The sequence below is a fragment of the Triticum dicoccoides genome, chromosome 1A (assembly GCF_002162155.2).
Source record: "Triticum dicoccoides isolate Atlit2015 ecotype Zavitan chromosome 1A, WEW_v2.0, whole genome shotgun sequence".
Lineage (NCBI taxonomy): Eukaryota > Viridiplantae > Streptophyta > Magnoliopsida > Poales > Poaceae > Triticum > Triticum dicoccoides.
The window spans coordinates 364557823-364566093 of record NC_041380.1 but is presented as its reverse complement, the minus strand read 5'-3'; the positions used below and the strand labels follow the sequence as shown (position 1 = coordinate 364566093).

Below are 8271 nucleotides of genomic sequence, written 5' to 3'. Positions count from 1 at the left end.
GCAATGATGAAGTATAATTAACCACGGCAAATTATAAGTCACTTATTCACAAGTACTCCCTTCGATCCAAAATAAGTGTTGTGATCAAATTTAAACTAAAATCACAACACTTATTTTGGATTGGACGAAGTACCATCTAAGACCTTTTTCCATCACCATGCAAAGGCCAATGATAATAATGTTTCTATATTCTTCTTACGCACAAAGAAATAGTATTCCAGGAGCACAAAAGCCCTTGCTCGCAGATTCATCGGTTGAGTGCGTGATCCGTGCCAAAATTTAGAGCATTTGGATGTGTGAGTATCTCTCGGCAAAAAAGATAAATTTGAGGTGTGTGAAGAAGTTTATTGTTTGGACCCATTTTTTTACTGAGAACTACTCAGATGTTCAAATGCTTTGAAATTCGGCACGCACTTCATGCACTCAGCCATCTTTCTCCATGAAAAAATTCGATTTTTTAAAATTCTTTTAGTAATATTTTTAAATTTACTGTTCACCGAGTGCAAAGGAGCCCGATCTCAGATTTGGATATTCGCTTCTTACTTCGAGTCAGTTAAGTTAGAGCTAAGTATGCGCGTGCGTCAGGGAGCGAGAATAACGCGTGCGCTGCGACTGACCACGGTGGGTAGACCTTAAGCACCAAGCAATCGCCCATCATCAGCAGCAAGGAGTGAAAAGGAAGAAGAGTAAGCATTCGCGGAGGTTTCTGCAGCACTTTAATCTCGTCCATTCGCCTGGAAGTATCTTTGGACGAGGATCGTCAGACTTTGGGCTTCTTTTCTTACCAAAACTAGATTTGGGCCCTTTTGAGAAACAAAGCTGTTCGGCCCGTGAGGGTAAGATATTGGACTTTACGGGCTGACTTGTATCTGGAGTTTCGTTCCCCAAAAAAAAAAGAATCCTGGAGCATGGTGACACGCACGACGGCATCCATGTCATTCCACTGATGACCATAGGAGGGACGTGCAGACGAGTGCCATCCCAGATTGCCGGCACCCAAACAAACATGCATGCCACTCTGTCGTCTTCACCATCGCCTCCTTGTTCAACCTCACGCCCATCCTCTCCTTCATGCATATGTCCCGGCTTCGGTTGGCCCCAAGCAGCTAAGCTAGCGCGAGATTGCGAAGTTCAACAGGGGGCTAGCTGGCTTAGCCTTGCTGCCGTCCAAGTTCAAGGTTGCTTCTGCTTTCTGGCACTACTCAGCAATGCTCGCATCCAAGCCCAAGTAAGTGATTATTCTTGTCCATCTTCTGCGTTTCAAGGACTTGAGATGTCCATTTTCTCTTATGTTCTCAGCATACCATCTGCTTTCAACAAATTCAGCCGTTTAGCTCACGAACTACGTACAAATTGCCAAAACCCTCGACGAAACTTTCATGCTCCTTTTCATAGATAGTCCTTCAGTAAGTAGTTGTACTCCCTCCGACGGATTTGGCTAAATCAGCAACAGTTAATATGGATCGAAGTGACTAGTTTTTAATAGAAACTCTGATCTGACGCCTGGCATTGCTGAAATTAAAGCAGGGCAAGTCTGGCTGAACCTTCCAACCACAAGGAACCAGCTAGTTCCAGTTCCGGTTCCAACTACAGCAGGGCTCACGCTTCAGCACCTAGAGTGAGCAGGCTAGCCAAACCTGCTGCAGCTGCAGGATCAAGCAAGCAAGCAGCAGAGGCCAGGGCGCCTTCCCCACTACACAATGCTGCCCGTCCCGCCGCCGCCGCTCCGCTCGACAAGTCCGTCGATGCCGCTCAAAAGCCATCACCGGGAGAACGCCGGTCGAACTTCAAGGCCTCGCCGCACCGTACCTCTACTACCCCAGACGTGAGACAAAAAACTCCCGACGTGAGTCAACGAAACACAGGCAAAAAAATCATGTGTATTTGCCATTCCATTCGTGCGCCTCGTGAATGATTTTCTTGTGTTTCCAGAGGCAGCCGAGGATCGCCAAGGCATCGGAGCTGCAGGCGCAGCTGAACCTTGTCCAGGAAGACCTCAAGAACGCCAGGGAGCACCTGGCCAACATCGACAAGGACAGAGCCCAGGTCCATGACGACCTGGTGCTCACCAAGACGCTGGCCGACGAGGCCTACCAGAAGCTCGAGGAGTCCCTCGCCATGCAGCGGCGAGCAGAAGAGGCGCTGGAGATCGAGAGGTTCAAGTCCGTCGAGCGGGAGCAGGCGAGCATCGAGCTCGCCCGGAGGAAGGAGGAGGAGTGGCAGCGGAAGCACGCCGACGTCACGAAGCGCCATGCCCAGGACGTCAATTCCCTCGCTAAGGTGACCAAGGAGCTCGAGAATACCAAGGGTGAGCTGGCGGTGACCGCCCAGGCCAAGAACTCAGCCCTCAGCCGTGTTGACGAGGCCGAGAAGACCATGCATGGAAATGCAAAAAGGATGGAGATACTGATGGCTGAGGTGACCCGGCTCAAGTCTGAGATGGGGAGCAGAGAAAAAGGAGCAGAAGAGATCATCGACAAGCTGCGCTCGGAGGCCTCAGAGCTGCGAGCTGAGCTCCAGAGAGCAATGGCGTTTCAGGAGAAGCTGGTCAGAGCAGAAGAAGTTGTCAAGGGGCTCAAGGTCGACATTGCATACGCCAAGAGGGCAGAGATGGATGCAGACCAGTCGGCGCAAGGGTGGAAGACCAAGGCAGCGGCGCTGGAAGATCGCCTAGTGGCCATCACCTCACTGAACAAATCCAACGAGGAGGCACTGGCGTCCCTGACAAAGAGTTTCCAGGAAGCACAGTCGCAGGTCCTCCAGCTGACAGAGAAAGCTACGGCATCAGAGGGCGAAGCCAGCGAGTACAAGGAAGGATTCCTCGAGACGAACAGGCGACTCGACATCATGAGGAAGGAGGCATCTGAACTGCAGGCCACCATTGACAGCCTGAAGTCTGAACACGAGCTACTGAATGAGGCACATCGGCAGGTTGTCAGCAACGAGAAGGCGGCGAGCTCGCAGGTCGGTGTGCTCGGTGGAGACAAGGTGAGGCTTCAGCAGGAGCTTGATGAGGCCAGGGAGGAGAGGAACAAGGCCAAGAAAGGAGTCGAGGAATTAGCAGTTGCTCTACGTCAGGTGTCAGCAGAAGCAAGAGAAGCCAAGGAGAGGGTCCTGGCAAAGCAGACTGAGTTGGATCACGCACAGCTTCAGATATCCGAGCTGAAGACGGAAAGCAAGAATGCAGAAGACAAGTACCAGCTGATGCTTCAAGAATCCAACTGCCTGAAGAAAAAGGCTGAGATGCTGGAATCAGAGGCCAAGAATGCAAAAGAGAAGTACGAGTTAATTCTTGATGAATCCAACTACCTCAAGAAAACAGTCGAGAGGTTGGGTTCAGAAGCCAAGATTTTACAGGATGATCGGGTGTCGAAGGAGGTCGGGTTTGCGGAAATGCTCAGGAGATCAGAGGAGGAGGCAAGCTATGTCAAGTCAGAAATGAGCAAGCTCATGGAGTCGCTTGCAGTTGCAGAGAAGGAAGTGCAGGAGCTCAAGGCAGAGAAAACACAGCTGGTTCATCAACTGGAAGAAGGATTCGACAGTACCATGATGGATGCCGCAAGCTCAAGTGCAGAACAACCAATGGTGACCGAGAGCTCCCACCTCAAGGATCTGCTGTCAACCAAGGAGAAGGAGGTGCTTGCTTTGAATCATCAAGTCACTGAGCTGCGGCTCAGAGAGGCAGCCGCTCTGGCGAAAGCCGACGAAGCCTCAAAATTGATGGATGCCGCAAGCTCGAGGGCAGAACAATCAATGGTGGCCGAGAGCTCGCACCTCAAAGATCTGCTGTCAACCAAGGAGAAGGAGGTGCTTGCTTTGGATCACCAAGTCACTGAGCTGCGGCTCAGAGAGGCGGCCGCTCTGGCGAAAGCCGACGAAGCCTCAAAATTGATGGATGCCGCAAGCTCGAGTGCAGAACAATCAATGGTAGCCGAGAGCTCACGCCTCAAGGATCTGCTGTCAACCAAGGAGAAGGAGGTGCTTGCTTTGGGTCATCAAGTCACTGAGCTGCGGCTCAGAGAGGAGGCCGCTCTGGCGAAAGCCGACGAAGCCTCGAAATTGCTGGCAGAGGCAACGGCGAGGAAAGCCGGAGAGGAAGAGGCAGCTAGGAGTGCTGAGAAGTCCAACACACTACTCGTCAAGCTAGAGATGGACACCATGCTCCAATCACAGAGAGCCGCGGAGCACGAGGCGAAGAATGCCAAGGATAACATGGTGCAGCTGCAGAGCAAGCTGAGGCTGGTGGAGTCCAAGATCACTGAGGCCAACTTGACGGCAGAGGAAGAGAAGATCAGCAGCCTGAGGTTGAAGGAGACGCTGGCCGAGAAGGAGGAGGAGCTCCAGAGCATCGCAAGGGAGAATGATGGCCTGCGGACAAGGGAAGCGGCTGCACGAGCCAAGGCCGACGAGCTTGCTGCAATGCTCGTGGAGGCCACCGCCATGAAAGGAGGAGATCAGTCAGCTGGTCGGAGCCCGGAGAAGCAGCCAAATGTGTTCCGCAAGATGATGTGCTCACCCATGGAAAACGCCGCACGAGGCGATCATGAAGATCGCAGGAACAGCGACAGGATCGTCCAAGTGCTCGAGGAGATCAAGCATGTGGAAGTGGAGACTGTCAGGCAGGTGAAACATGAAAGAGAGGAGGTGTCAGTGGAGGCTAACTCCATGGAGAACAGCAAGATCCTAGAAGATGACCTGTGCAAAGGGATGATGAGCAATGGCGTAGACACCGAGTCGAGCGACGACGATGACATCGATTCGCAGGGAGAAGACGGAGCTGCAGATCAAATGGGTGGCCTTCTGATGCATGGACCGAGATCATCTTTCAAGCAGGAGCATCACAGCCATAAGAAGAAGAAGAAGGCATTGCTGAGGAAATTCGGGAGCATGCTGAAGAAGAAAGCTCACTTCACCAAGCTGAACAAACACTCCTAGGCTCCTAGCCTAGAAAAAAAATCAAAACTGTTATTACTTCTTAAAAAAAGTCATTATTTTCCTTCTGAATTTTTGAACAGTTTTCAACTACTGTGGTTGTAGCAAGTGGAGGTGTGAACCATAAAAGGACACATGACGCGAGTAGCTGTGCCCACTATCTAGAGAAAGAAAGAGAAAAGCCACTTGCATTGTATTTCTATCCCTGTCATTTAGTTAATTCTTCCTGTACCTTGGCGGCACATTCAGGGTTCATCGGTTCAGCAACCATTCTTTTATTATATTATAAGATGCTAAATGCCAAATTCGAAATCTTATTTTAAGGGCTTGTATTATCATGCACGCTCTGGACTTTAGCTATGAGAATATCTACGTAGCAGGTTTTGTTTTCCCACTAACTGTAACATTCATCCAAGGGGCCTTTGAGGTAGCAGGAAAAAGAGGTTCAGTTCAAGTTGTTCAGGAAAGTAAAGATGGGCTTGAGACTGAAGAATGTTACCATTAAACGCTGGGAGGCTCAGCACCTAGCCTCCAGCCCAGGTCAAAGATTTCTGCACCACCAAGGATGGATGGCATGTCCCTGTCGTCTCCAGCTGCACAAACATCTCAAGGGATTAGGATCTACATGCCTCTTGGAGCCACCAATGGGTCAATAACTAGCTTATGGATTTCTGCCCATGGTTTTTGTCCTTCGGTTTATATTTTCTTCCAGATTCATTCAATAATTGCTGAAGAACATCTGGCCTAGCCAGTAGCTCTGGTAAACTATTGCTGGTTGCCAATCAAACAATAGCAAGCAAGCAAGCAGATGGACGGATCAACAGGTCAGTGTGCGGAGCAAGGCACATCACCATCATCATCTCTGAGCCTTTTCCCATATTCTTCGTTCTCTTTTGGAGGTGCATGCTGATTTCTCCACAAGAACTGAGAGATAAAAGAAAGCATAAGAAAAACACACATGATGATGAGACCATGACAGCCACTTCACTTTCTTTAGTTTAGTCAGGTTAGTGCCAGATCAACAGAATTGCTTGCAACACACAGTTTAGTCTACTGTCCGAGTTCATGCGTCCACACACAAGGAACCAGGTTGCTCATTCAGAAGTCAACTGTTCATAAAAAACAAATATATGTACACGATCTAACTAATGCTTACTGGAATTAGCCCTTTATCTGAGCAGAGACATGAATAGCTGCGAAATTTCCGGTTGATTGGACGGTCGCAGATATGATCAAACTAATTGTTCTTCACACGGACACGCCATGACCTGTTCAGCTTAGATATAATTCAGCAAAGGTAGTTCGGACTATTTTTTTTTTAGCAAAGCTAGATTCCTTCTTTTTATCAGTTGTTGTCTCAAACTTCACAGGTACAATAGGGCCGTATCAACAATAAGATGTGTTATTGTCCTGGTGCTTTCAGGACAGAAAGAACAAATTTGGATGAAGCTACAACGGTCCCACATATTAATCTGGAGGGAACTTCAAGCATGTCCTCAGCCCCAAAAGTAATGTAACACACCTAACCAGCAGATGTTTACGGTTACGACAACATGTAAGAACATTTTGAACACTTGTAAGCTAACTAACATGATATGCATGGTTGCTACCGATAAGAACACTTGAAGATATGTACAGATCAGAACTGACAGATTGTTGATCACAGAGTCCTGCTACTCTATTGCAGCAGTGCATTGTATAATTGACATCTGAGAGATAATTACATATTCACTATAAAGACAATTTCACATTCCAATGGACAGAACGGTCAAGTGGTGTAACACCAAACATTGCATCTTTAAGATTGATGTCTGCAACCAAATTACAAAAGCTGTGAACACCAAACATTGCATCTTTAAGATTGATGTCTGCAACCAAATTACAAAAGCTGTGAACACGTATTTGACTGATAAAGTAAGTTATGGAAAGGTTATCTTCTTCAAGAACATGTTTCTTTGGGTGCATACCATGCACTGAGGTTGAAGTAAGGAAGTCTAATTTTATGTTAGAAGCTAACAATTATATTGTGCATACAACAAAGGGATATGTGACTGACCAAAGTATCGAAACAACCGATCTGCTTCAAAACACTAAAGGGACAGGATGCATACGATGCTATCATGCAGATATCAGTAATACTGCTGACTAAGCTACTGGCTATCATGACGTTAAATTGTAGATAACATGTATATGAAGTGAATAAACATTCAGGCCACGCTAACAAACTTTATCTCATGTATGACTGTATGGGCATGTCTAGCGCAAGATAGCATGATGCTCCCAAGAAGAAATAGACATACCCTTGATGCATTAAACCTCAATCGTACTTGGATTGTTAATTTCCAGATAAGCTGGGCTATGACATAATAACAAGTTACCTTCCCTCTCAAAAATACAAGTAGAAGAAAAGGGGAAAACAATTATGTTTCCTGAATAGGCATACCAACAGCAATCATGAGCGAAATATTTGTCAGAAAGAGCTCATCTTTCTTGAACTAAAAGTACAATTACATGTTTCAAGCCTATCCACAAAAGAATCTACACTACAACATTCCCAGTTCTTACTGTCCTCCTTTTGCAGCCAAGAAAGTGAACAAATTGAAAATTTTCCCCAGTTATACAATTACAAATATGTAACCAACAGCCTTTACCGAAGCCTTACAGACTGATGCTAACCGCACAGCAGCAATTAGCAGCAACAAATATTGGTGTCGAGAGCTACAACCCACCTGTTTCACCTCCGCCGGATGAACCAATTCCCATCACTGTAGCTACCTCCCTACCGTCAAATGTTACAGGGGCGACTGCTGACCGATGCTACATATCTCTCCACCGTGGACTCAGCAAGGGAAAGAATCCGGACGGTGAGAGCAGCCCCGACGGCGACTGCGGGAACCATAGCCCTGGCGAAGGCGGCGGCGGCATGGGCCCTGGCCCCAGGATCCCTGTTCCTGGCAGCGGTGACAACAAGGGGAAGTTTGGCGTGAGCGGAGGGGGTTGCTGGAACCCCGGCGAGAGGAGCGGGTAGGGCGACCTGGGCGTCGGCGAGAGCAAATTGAGGAATCCGGTCGGCGAAGGGAGTATCCCGGGCGACGGCACCGGCGGCGGGGGCGGGTGATAAGGGTGCTGCGGAGGCCCCCGTCCGGCAGCTGCTGCTGCAGCCGCGGCATGAGCATGGGCTGCAGCGGCCGCCGCGGCGGCAGCCCCGGGAGGAGTGGCGCTGAAGAGGGAGTTCTCGAGGATGCGCATGTAGGCAGAGACGGGCGAGTCGGCCCAGGCGGGCCCCGGCGGAGGCATGGGCATGTGGTGCGGGTGCGGGGGGCGGTGGAAGGCGGGGTT

The 8271-nt window shown here is 49.1% G+C and overlaps 1 pseudogene; it reads right to left on the bottom strand.

The window, feature by feature from the left end:
* Window positions 1-7387: 7387 nt before the first annotated feature.
* The window catches only part of LOC119353135, a 1564-nt pseudogene continuing 680 nt past the window's right edge, over window positions 7388-8271 (bottom strand).